General features: G+C 46.4%; 1 protein-coding gene across 1 annotated transcript in view; it reads left to right on the top strand.

Moving 5' to 3' along the window:
• TMEM178B (transmembrane protein 178B) overlaps window positions 1-12,824 on the top strand; it is a 344,208-nt gene that overhangs the window by 289,099 nt on the left and 42,285 nt on the right. The gene's annotated exons all lie outside the window — the stretch shown is intronic.

Raw genomic sequence — 12,824 nt, 5'->3', positions numbered from 1 at the left:
ACTTTGCTTTGACTTGGCATGCCTTCCTGCTCTTCGGCACGGTCTGTGTAATGAGCCTCTCTCTGCGCCGCAGCTGACAGCCCCTAGTAGCCCTGCTTTGCTGCTGCAGATGCAACAGATTCCCGCAGATGAAACCCCTTAACAGATGCGTTCACAGGTCAGGTCTCCAGCTCTGTTTGTCATCACTCTCGTACTTCCCTTGAGACTGTATCCTTGGGCGGGTTTCTCTTATATATATATATAAACCAGAGCTAGTAATGGGCTGTGATAACCTCCCCTCCACCCCACACACAAGTCTGACCTGGGACTGGTCACCAGGGACCTAGAAATAGCCAGCTCAGGAGGTGGGGCAACTTGTGAAGTCCTGAGCAGAGCCAGGTTCTAATGGAGACCTCCCCTCCTCTCTCCTGATACCAGCTCTGAAAGAACTTTGAAAAGTGAGGAGGGCTGTACCGTGCAATCTGTTGTCACTGTTGCTACACCTGTCATATTAAAAAATGAACCACCACGGCCACTGAACTGTATCCTTAAAAGTAGTCACGATGGTAAAGTTTATATTATGTATATTCTGCCCCAGTTCTTTAAAAAGGCGTGAAATCCTCACGCCTACTGCAACATGGCTGGACCTTGAAAACATGCCGAGTGAAATAAGCCAGGCACAAAAGGACAGATATTGTATGATGCCACATACATGAGTTTCCTAGGGTCGTCGAATTCATAGAGACCGAAAGTAGGCGGTGGTTGCCAGGGGGCGTGTGTACCGGGTGCAGAATTTCAGTTGGGAGGATGAAAAAGTTTGGGAGATGGATGGTGATGGTTGCACAACAGTGTGGATGTGCTTAATATCACCACACCATACACTTAAAAACAGTTTACATGGTAAACTTTCTGTTATGTATAAACACAATTTTAAGAGATGGGGGGGTAGGAGGGAACCACCATGAAAACATCTTTAAAGCACAAAATGAACACCTGTGGGAAAAGAAAAATATAAAAGTAACTTTTTTGAAAGCCCCATTTATTGATTCAAAGACACTTTCTCAGCTTTGGGACATAAAAATGTATTATGTATGATTTGAGTTGTTCACAAAATGATGGTGCTTGGTGTATTCAATTTAGAAGTAGAACTCAGACAACTTATCCATTTACTCAGCACATCCCTGGGGCCTGTGTGGGAGGCACAGTGCTCAGCGCTGAAGAGAACAATCAGGGCAAACTCACTCATTGAGTTTAATGTAAAGTGGTCGACATGTTTCTTACACGTGGCTCAACCAGCCGCTGAACTTTCAGAATCTAGCCTCTCTTGGCTCTTGTGGATTTTATTGGTGCGTGTCCCTCATGTCTCTGCAAAGAGGCAAGCTCAGGTTGTCTTTCCTGACAGGCTTTTGTTGCAAAGAAACAGGGAAATGAATTGGGGATGTGGTGGGGGGGTGGGCGGGGTGCATGTCCTTAACTCCACCCCTTCTGTGGGTCCCAGTGCTTCCAAGACTGGGCTCTATGGCAACAGCGACTCCGTGGTTTGGGATTTCCAGCTTGAGTGACCTGCGCTTTCTGCATGCCCCTCACATCCCTGTATCTCCAACGAGGATCTGTTTGAGGCAGCTTGCCATCTTTTCAGTAGGAAGTGACCCCCATTGGGCAGGGTGTCCCTCTGAGTCATCTCCAAAGCATCAGGTTGTTATGACGATTGAATGACTTAATACATGCAGAGTTTTTAGGACAGTGCTTTATTCAGCCCATGGTAAGTGCCAGAAATGTGCTGGCCTTATTAGGAAGCAAGGCACAGTGTCAGACCCTAAGGATGAGAGTGGGGAAGACAGAGACGAGGTATAAAATCTGACTAATGTTTGGATGCTCTGAATCAACCTCATTCCAATGGAAATTGTCCAACAACCTGCTCTAAATGTGCCCCAGGCTTTTGAATTAAGGCAAGTGCAGAAGCAGCTGGGCTTCTCTTACATTTCCACTTCTGAATCATGGACCCAAGAGATTCGCAGCAGTGTGAGTTGGTTGACAAGATTCACGCTGTTTATTGACAAAAAAACTTTCACTTAACCTCTGCATTTGGCTTCTGGAAAATGTTGGGTTTTATTTTATCGAAGCCGTTTGCAAAAGAGTATTTGGACAGATTTAGATGAGGGAGTAGAAAGAAACTGCTTTGCCAGCAATGTGGAGTGTTCAGTGGAATTCAGAGTCAAGCTCAACCAGTGTCCAGTGCCCCAAATAGTTTGCTTTCGTGGAGCATCTAATATGGCATGCATGATTCCCTCTAACCCTCAGATTCTGAGGGAGGCACTGTCGTTGTTAACCCCATTTTACAGGTGGGGAAACTGAGGCTGAGAGACGACCAGAGTTGCACAGCTGGCAAGAGCCAATGCTTAAACCTAGGCAGTCTGACTCTAGACTCTTCTGAGTCTCAAGATTCAACATTTCCACTCTTAATGAAAAAGCATCCCTGTAATTGGTGAACTCTTTTGCTCTCTTGAGATCTTTGGAGGAACACTCAGCTTCATAAAGTCGCAAAGAAGCACAGATGGTAGCACTCAACTGCCACGTCCTGATGATCTTTCACGTTACAAAAATTGCCAGTGGGTCAACCAAGAATATTTCTTGAGCGCTCTCTATGTGCCAAGTATGGTACCAAGTTCAAAGCAGTTTTCTGCTGTCCTCATCCTCTGTCTGATATTCAGGATTTTACAGCTGATATACTTACTCTTCAGGGCACAAATACATTTCTTATTTCTACTTGTATGTAGAAAACTGATTTCATATCACAGTGTTTTTCCCGCCCCCATCATAGCACGTGTCCATCAATCTATAATCATTTCAAGTCATACTGCCGCTTCTTTCAGAGATTCCTATGTATGTTCTGATTCTTGAAAGAGACCTACAGCAAGATTGCTTAGTACAGGGATGCATAATTGTCTTAAGAATTTGAAAAGTTCAATAAATAAAATGACTTCTACCAGTAAGTGTTGTCAATGGTGGACAGAGATGTTACAGAAAAAAAAAAGTCTGTTCTTTTGCTAGACCTTGGCTCCTTTGCCTGGCATCCTCAGGTCATCTTGCCTGTAAGTAAAGTCATTGAGAGTATTTAGTGCGCATCTGGTCACAGTATTTGGTCCAGAGACGGTTGATGACGAAACCTTTATGATCAGGCTGTGGAGACCAAATGCGTCCAAAGGGAGACAGCCTCTGGCGAGAGGATACTGAAAGAGCTGCTTGAACTTCCTCTATTCTTAGGTTACCTCATCTAAGCCCAAAGTCATTTGTTTGCTGCTGTATTTGTTTCTGAATCACGCTTTGAATATTTTTCTCTTTGATTGTAAAAGCAACACATGCTTATTATCGAGAATTTGGAAACCACAGAAAAGGGTAAAGAAGAATATAAAAATCAACCTTAATCTTCTTTCTGCACAATTAGCCTTTTGGTATATTTTCCTCCTTTTTTTTTTTTTCTTGCTTATTATTATTATTTGCGACTATAATCATTATGATTATATGTCTGGGAGCAGACAGAATATACAATTTCGTATCTTGCTTTTTTTCAACATCATTTAATTTATTCAAAAACATCATTTTTATGGCTGTATAATAACCCCTAATGTGAGCATACCATAGTTTATTTAACTATTTCCCAGTTATTGGGATAGTCTAAGTTGTTCTCAGTTTTCACAGTGGGGTTTTTAATGTCTGCGATACACTTCTCACATAGAAGGATGTGTTTGGTCAGCTTCTAACATTCGGAAATTAATACTTCACTAGAGAATATCTACAAATGACTTTTATTTCTCAAACTAATTTACTGTCTAGAAATATGGAAATCTCTATACAGAAAGCTAGCGTCTAGCTTTTATCTATGTTTATCCCCCCACACCCACAAATGCACTAAGCTACTGTAAATTTATATTTATATACTTAGTAATGGCATCTTCTTAACATAAACATTATTTAACTTTGACAATTAAATGATCCCTGCAGAGTGCAAAACGTTGGGTAAGTTACATGCGTGTGTTTTTATTTATTTTGGCTTTTGCCACGAATCAAGTATCGGGAAGACTCTCCGAAGGGTTCAGAGTGGAGCTGAGTTGGATGGGTCAGAACTGGACACAGAGACGTGGAGCCGGTGCCATCTCTCCAGCATCAGGAAAGGGAAGAGCCTGGGAGAGCAGGGAGCGATCTCGGAGAGGCGTCCGCCATCCAGGCGGCCACAGCACAGAGCGCGCGAAGGAGAGAAGACAGGAAAGAGATTGTGCTGATAATGAGGGTCAGATAAGAAGGGCCTAAAACTCCACCCTCAGTGTGGACTCTCACAGTGGGGAGTAACGCAGGGCTTTGAGCGCGGAGGTGAGAGAGTGGGTTTTGCTTTAGAAGAGTTAATCTGGCAGCAGAGCGTGAAACAGATTGGAGCAGAGAAATCCTGGGAGGAAGGACTCCGGGGAGCAGATCGGAAAGGAGGCAGAGAACTGCTGCTCACTGGGCTCCTGCTCGGCGCCGGATGCTATGCGCGCATTTCATGCAACTTCTCTCGTTTTATCCCCAGTCCTTCGAGATGGGGAAATTGAGACTTGCTGAAGGTCGTGGGGCCAGGAGTTATGGAGCAAGATGTTAGCCCTAATGACGGCGTTCAGGCCCATTTGACTGCACCAGGGGCGGGGGAAGGAGGGCAGGCCGGGCAGAGGCAGTGGGGATGGAGGCCGGAATAACGTGGCTTCCTTATCTTGGAAGCAAAATCTGGGGAGCTTGGTAACAGGTCAGAAGTGATGGTGGCAAAAGAAGGAGGGGGATTCACAGTGCTGCTGGGGTGTGGGGGACAGCTGGTTGCGAGGATGGGGATGTCGTTGGCATCAGCAGAGGAGGAGCCCTTTGACAGTGGCAATGAGGGATTGGGTGTTAGACATTCAGAATGAGAAGCACGGGCGGACCACCCTGGCCAAGGTATCCAGGGGAAAGGTCTGCACCTCTGTGTAGACATCAGAGTAGGGGACGTTTATTGCTGGTTCTCATTCATGCAGGTTATGGGTATAGTGGAATGCGGCCTGAGTACAGTTTAATATAAATTCAGATAAACTCTAACTTTACAATAAAGAGGAATACTCTCTTTACATTCTTTGGTGGGTCATAAGGTCCCAGAGCCTGAAGGAGCCAGGTTTCAACCTCCTTCCGATTCTAAAACCTTAAGTCTTCTTGCCCTGTGTTCTCTAGAGCCTTCTAAGGAGGCAAGACAACGAGTTCTTTGTTTTTAACCTGCTCAAGAACGTCTAGGTGACTCTGCTTGTAGAGTTCGTTCTACCCACAGACCCAAGAGTTCCAGCCTAGGGTCCAGGGGAGTGTTCCCCCCACGCCTGCATCCAAAGCCTACAAACCCAGAAGGCCCTGACTCTTTTTTTCCCGTTTCCAGTGCCAAGGAGAGCGTCCCCAGAAGGTCACAATGAATTTTGAACTTGAGAATTGCTCTGTGCTGCTGGGTGGGAGGATACAGGAAGTGTAAAGACCTGATGAGCTAGTGTAGGCTACACAGCTTGGTTCTCGTTCCTTTAGAAGTCATTGAAGGGGTGGCAAAGATTGGCTATCAATATATAAACATCTTGCCTTAAGTATTTTACCTATCATGCTTAAAAAAAATCCACGATCCTTTTTTTTTTTTTCTAACTTGGAGGTAAATCAAACACACTAGTTCCCTTGGAAGAACTGAAAAATAAATGTTTTTGCCCAATGTTTCCTGTTTGGTTCTGGTTTTCACTTATCTGCCAATGACCCTGGCCTTGTTAATATGCACCTTGCTGGAACAGGCTTTGATTGGCTGCCACAGAACAAAGGTAACGTTGAGGGCAGAGGGAGAGAGAGTGCACACGGGGCCAGAGGGGTGGGCTTGCTCTTCTCTTGCAGAACCAGACGCAAAGTACATAACAAGCATTTACTTAACAAAAGACCCAACAGCCAAACACCGGCAAAATCCAAAAGCGACTGACTGCACATGAAGCATGAAAAATGTTTCCAGTCACGTGAGACACTTCAAGCATAGAAAGCAAACCATACATAATGGACAACATTTGAAAACATAAAAATGAAGCCATTAGGCATCACTTTGCAACAAAAGGAGTAGAAAAGGCTTTTCTCATCAACTGCCTCCAAGTGAGCGGTGTGCTGTCAACAGTGCCTGCGCGTAGTGAGAGACCAATAAGTGTCAGCTCCTTTCTCCCTTGATAACTGATCTTCTGGGAGACACTGTGGACTCCTACTCATTCGGGTACCTACAGAATGGAAGAGACATTCATTCCTTCATCCCGTGGGGGTTTAGAGCTCCTGCTACGTATTAGATGCTATGAGAGACACAGAGAAGAAATGATGCTGCCCAGTTTCTACGTGATTGAATGACCACACCAGACATGGCAGGCAGCAGGAGAGAAGACCCAAGGCTTTCTGGAGTGACAGCTTCTTGAGGGAAGGGCTGGTGTCTTACTCATCTTCGTAGAACAATACCTGGATGAGTGATGGAGCTCTGCGGATGGTGAACAAATAATGACTCAGCACCTGGATGAATGTGCCCTAAGTAAGAGGTCGGCACACAGATGTGCTCCATGCTGGGTACTTCCTACCGAATACGTCATTCTGGGAAGAACCACCCAAGAGAGTTTCAGAGACGATGGGGGTCTGAGCTGAGCCCTGCGTGGTTTTGGAAGAGGAAAGGTACATACTCATCTGTGTACTCGCCCGCTTTCTAACCCTCCTCCCATCTACCAGGCTTCATCCCCTCTTGCTTCTCTCGTAAATCACTCCTTCCACTGGACGTGCACGTGTATGTGTACATAGTGTGCCTGTCCCTAGGCCTTACTTTCCCAGCACTTACATAGCACTTTGTGCCAGCCTCTAAGTGATATAAAAATATAATCCTCATAACAGACTTTGAGGATAACTGTTATGATCCCTGCTCGCAACTGGGGAAACTGAAGCATGGAGCCGTGAAGGTCACATGGCTAGTAAGTAGTAGATCTGGAATTCAAGCCCAGATAGTCTGATCCCCAGACTCAGGGTTTCTCACCACCAGGCTCTGCTGCCCTCGTCTGTCTAGGGGAATCAGGGACTTGCCTGCGTTTGAGCCCAGTGCATGTGAAAGCGTGTTGCCTCTGGTATCTTCGGGTTCATCCTCTCTGCTAATGCTTTCTCCTCTGCATAGAAATACACTCAAGTCTTACAGACTAGAAAAAGAAAAGTCCTCTTCACTCCACCTTCAGTCCTGAGTGTCTCTCTGTTTCCCTCCACTTCTCTAGAGTCAGGCTACTTGAAAGCAGAGTATTGAAGAGTGACTTTTACCTCCCATTCATTCCTAGTAACTCAGTGAGGTTGACTTCCAGTCAAGGAGCCCGTGCCAAGGTCACAAGGACCTCCTAGTTGTACGTCTAGTGTGTGTGGAAGAGCCCATGCCAGTCTTGGGAATTGCAGTGGCCCTGTGGCTGATGCATGCCTGGAGCACAGTTGGGGCTCAGCAAGCTTTTGCTGGCTGTTTTATGACTTTGGGTCTCATTTGATCACAGCATCACTAGTCATCATTGAAAGCTTGCTTCCTTTCCCTCCCTTGCGGCCCTCACGCTGGATTTCGCCCTGCCCTTCTCGGGCATCCATTCCACTCCTCTTTTCTTCTTCTCATCCCTTAAACATTGACGTTCAAATTCTGTCCTTGGCCTCTGTTTCTTCTCCCTTTTATGAGAAGTGCCATAAGGGACATCTCCAATTAGATGTCTGGTAATAAACACTAAACAAACTGAAGTTAGCTTCCTCTCTTCTCCTCCCATTCCATCTCCCATCCCCCTCCAAAAAAATGAATAAAAATAAAACTGAATTCAGACAGGGGAACAACACTCCCTGCGTCTTCTTTTACTCTGTATCTGGGTCAGTGACATCATTTTCACCTTCATCCAAGCCAGAGACCTGGGAGTCATCAGTGATGTCTCACTCTCCTTCATCTCTTACATTTAATCAGTCACCAGTTCCTATCAATTCTACTGCTTTTTTTCCCCCTAAGTTCCAAGAGACCTTAGCTGATTATACCAAGTACTTCTTTGTTTCCAAACGATCATTAGGATTTATCATGTGGCTCTAAGTCAGCATGTTACACTAATAACTGTGAAGAGAAAAATATCATACAGGATTCTGTAGCATATGGAGTCTCCCTGTTGCTCCTCAGATGTGCTAAGCTAATTCCTGCCTTGGTGCTTTCGCTCCTATTAGTGCCTCTTCCTGGAATGCTTTTCGTCCAGATAGCCACGTGTCTGCTCCCTCACTTCCTCAGGTATCTGCTTAAGTGTCACTTTATTAAGAGCATTTCTAACTCCCTCTATTAATTGGGAACTCCCCCACTTCCACCCCATTACATTTCATCCCTGTTACCTGCTTTATTTTTCATCGTAGCATCTATCACCACCTGTCACAGTGTGATACGTGTGCGTACATGGAATTTGTTTGTCTCTCTCCCTGGAAAGCACATTTCATGAAAGCAGGGACCCCGTTTTGTTGTCGGACATAGCTGCTGCTTCCTAGACATGCAATTAATGAATAGATGAGTGTAAGTTGACCCCAAAGAGGGAATTTCTGTTGACAAATTGTTTTTAAGTGGAGGGTACGATGTAATTGTAGTTTCCTTACAGAGGCCCTTTTCTTGGCAAGATCTTTATTTGAGTGATTTTAACCATCTGCCAAAGAAGCCTGGATCACAGATAGCCTCCATAAGCAAGCAGGAGAGCCACGGAGGAGGGGGAAAGAGAGGGCATCTGAGTTCACTCGCTCACCATCGGTCACTACGGAGCATCCCCTTACCAGGGAGAGACCCAGAGTAGGGGGAAGGCAGCAGCTCCAGGATGTAGTCTTAGTGTTTTAGTAATACACCCTTTTAAAAAAAAAAATTTGTTTATTTATTTTTATTTTTGGCTGTGTTGGGTCTTCGTTGCTGCACTCAGTCTTTCTCTAGTTGTGGCGAGCAGGGGCTACTTGTTGTTGCAATGTGTGGGCTTCTCATTGCGATGGCTTCTCATTGCAGTGGCTTCTCTTGTTGATGAGCACCAGCTCTAGGTGCACAGGCTTCAGTAGTTGCAGCACACAGGCTCAGTAGTTGTGGCCCACTGGCTTAGTTGCATTGTGGCACGTGGGATCTTCCTGGCCCAGGGCTCGAACCCGTGTCCCCTGTATCGGCAGGCGGATTCTTAACCACTGCACCACCAGGGAAGTCCCTCACCCTTTATTTTTGAACTGTGCTCCATCTCTTGAGCTAAAGACAGGTTGGCATATTGCAGAAGTGGGGCTGAGAATCACAACTGCTAGAGCAGAATCATCTGGTCTACCCCCAAACCTCCAGGCAGGAAAGGTATATTACCCCCATTTCAGAAAGTAGAGGAACCCTGAAATTACAGAACTTACCTAAGGTAACAGAACAGTAGCAGGGGGTCAAAGGCCAGATCTCCTGTTGCCCAGGGCAGTGCTAACCGACGATTTCGTGGTCCTCAGTACTCCAATCACCCTTTCTCCTGCCACGCTGCCTGTTCCTGCCAGCCCATGCACATGGGCTTTGGAAAACCTCTCTGCTTGTATGTGGGCAGAGGTAAGCACATGCTTCTCAGGCCCTTCATTATCATGCTTCTAAATTAGAAAGTAAAACTTGCCAGAATTGCAAATTTAAAGGTTTGGGGAAGGCGGGGGGAGGGGAAGAAGCGATTGTCTTGTATCTCCCATGTTGTTGGTAGTGACCAGTGTGCCCCGGAACTGCTTGACACATGTTATATGATACCAGTAACGCCCACTGGGTCCATCGTGTTTGTTCCTCTGCCTTGTAGCCTGCCAGTGGATAGAAATGATCACCGGTATTTGTGGTACCACTTTACAGTTTACACAGGGCTCTCGTCACAGCTCTCATTTGGGCAGTGACTTCAGGAGACTGTGGAGCACAGTGATTAAAAGCCTGGGTTTTGGAGTCTCCTCCTTCCAAGCTGCCTGACTTAGGGCAAGTTACTTATTATGTCATCAATAAAGGAGTGTTATAAACTCATCAGTTGGTTGGGAAGGTTAAATGTGGTAATGTACAGGCAGTGCTTAGGACATGCCTGGTACCTAAGAAATGCTGGCTATATTATTACCATCATTATCACCATCCTTGTTTCAGATATGACTTGTATAAGATCCTGTTTAACCAATTCATTGAAAAGGCTGCAACTACAACTTTTATTCTCGCTACAATCTTTTTAGTCCATTATGTCTGATCTCCCGTTCCTAAGCTGACATCTGTAGGAGATCCCACAGGTTCTTTGGGTCACCTTCAGGTATTAGTAAACTGTCATTTGTAGATATGACCATCTGAGTTGGATCTAGCATCAGAATGTCAGTCTTATATCTGGTTTAAATCTTCTCCCTTCCCCAGTGCATGGGCTTAACCCCCTCCTGGAAACCTGCAGTAAGAGAGACGGTCTGTTCTGCTCCTTCTTCAGCATCGTTCCGCCCGCTCCCCTTTAGCCCTGCTACTTCTGCTTCCTCTAGGGTTGGGGGGGGGGGGGGTTGGGAGAAGGACGGGTAAAAGGCCCATGGGGTCTTGTTTGCCTGGCGGCGCTGCTGTCTGTTGGCGCCCTGCGTGGAGCACGGCCCAAATGCTGCTCCATCTCCTGCAGGACACCTTTATGATTCCTTTGGAAAAGCTTCTCAGTAACTGACCACACATCATTGTCTCCTGGTGTGGGCAGTGCAGCTGACCTGGTCCCAATCCCTCCTCGGCCCCCAATTTTGGTGCTCCCCTCTCCCCCCGTAGGGACTCCGTTGTAGTCATCACACCCTACCAGGCGACGCTCTTGGGCTGCGTCTTTTCTAGGAATTGTTAGTCTTCGTTGGCATCCTCTTGGCCCGTGGAGAAAGCACAAGATCCCTCCCCAGCCAGACTCTGGGTGCGTAGCTTTGTCTTTGCTTCCATAGGCAACTCTGACAAGCTTCTTGCCTCATTTTTTTGGGCCACGGGTAGGTACCATCCCCTGTATCCTCTAAACAATTGGGCATCTGTGTGCTGCTCTCCAAATGGTTCTCTCAAGGGCCCTTTCCTTGGCTTGAAGAGGTGGTGCTGGCAGTAAGAGTGGGGAAGCTCCCATGGGGGGAAGGGAAACATACAGCTCTCTGCTGACTCTTTTCTAAGAAAACTTGCTGTTCAATCTCTGCCCCCTAATTTCCTTCTATGTGTAAACTGAAGGTGGAGAATACACTACAAGTTGCAAAACCCTTGTAGCAGGTTCTGCCCCAATGTCTTACCCTTCTCTTCAGAAAGTGCTGTCCATTGAAATGCAAACCGTAATCCAGTTTAAAATGTTCTGCTAGGGCTTCCCTGGTGGCCCAGTGGTTAAGAATCCGCCTGCCAATGCAGAGGACACAGGTTTGATTCCTGGTCCAGGAAGATCCCACATACCACAGAGCAGCTAGGCCCGTGTGCCACACCTACTGAGCCTGCGCTCTGGAGCCCTCGAGCCACAACTACTGAGCCCACATGCCTAGAGCCCGTGCTCTGCAACAAGAGAAGCCACCGCAATGAGAAGCCCATGCATCACAACAAAATGTAGCCCCCACTAGAGAGAAAGCCTGTGTGCAGCAGTGAAGACCCAATGCAGCCAGAAATAAATAAATAATAAAATAAATCTTTAAAAAAAAATAAAATGTTCTACTAGCCCCATTAAATAAGTAAAAAGAAACAATAACACTAATTTTAATAATATATTTAATCTAACCTAGTATATCCAAAATCCTGTCACATCAACATGTGATCAGTATAAAAATATGGCGATATGTGATGAAAACTCATACTACGTCTTTGGCAGCTGCTGTGTATTTCACACACAGACGTCTCAGCTCAGGTGCTTGATGGCAATTTCAAGTGCTCGGCCCCCACATGCGGCCGTATGGCCCACATGGCTGGAGAAGGCGCGGAGATAGCAGGGGCTTGCCACCCACTGTTCTGTTCTCCATTGCTGTCCTCTGTGTATCGTTCTGAGGCCTCAGAACTAAGAGTTTGGTGTGACCTGTACGATGCAGTCCAGCCAGGATGTGGAGACCTGGGACTCAAAGGCAGGTCTTCTGATATCAAGTTCAGTGTTTGGTTTGTTTCTACACCATTGTGCTGTTGAAACAGAAATTGCTGTGTTTGTGCCTGGGAATCTCATTAGCGGAGGGACACTTGGGGGTGAGAAGATTGCTATAGAGACATTCATGGGAGTCGTCTGAGGTTCCAGGGTATCCGCAAAGTGCCTAGTCCCTAACGCATGGGATAGAGAGAGAGTACTGAGGGGCCTCCCACACCTCACGGAAAGCATCCCACGCAGAAAGAGTGGCAGCGGAGGGCCGTGACATCTTAGAGCTGCATTCCCGTGCCGGCCTGAGCTGGAGCTGCTGGGTAAAGGAAGCACTGCCCTCCGATGGCAAGTATTTCCACAGTACACGCTGTTGGCCAAAGAGGAGCCTGGCGCATCTTTTGCTTTCACTGTTAAAAAGACTACAGAAACCAGTTAGTGGCAGTGTATCTTTACAAAGGGGTACTCGTGAGAAGGAGCCTGAGGCCAGGCCTGAGATCGGCGTCTTCTATCAGTTCAGTTTGCCTCAATCATCTGTACTTAGAACTTTAAAAAAACAATAAAGCTCACATCTCCCAGAGAACTCAATGTTTGATTGTTAAATACATTCTCATTGTAGAGAAGAACAAACATCACAGCCCAGAAAGGCTCCCTGCTAGCATTTGGGGTACTTTCTCCCTCGCTTCTCCCACGTGGGTGTACACACAAGGGTGCATGTGTGTATACCTGCAGCCTAGGGGA

The sequence above is a fragment of the Hippopotamus amphibius genome, chromosome 4 (assembly GCF_030028045.1).
Source record: "Hippopotamus amphibius kiboko isolate mHipAmp2 chromosome 4, mHipAmp2.hap2, whole genome shotgun sequence".
In the NCBI taxonomy this organism is placed as follows: Eukaryota; Metazoa; Chordata; class Mammalia; order Artiodactyla; family Hippopotamidae; genus Hippopotamus; species Hippopotamus amphibius.
The sequence above is the reverse complement of the archived record's forward strand: the minus strand, read 5'-3'. Positions and strand labels throughout refer to the sequence as shown.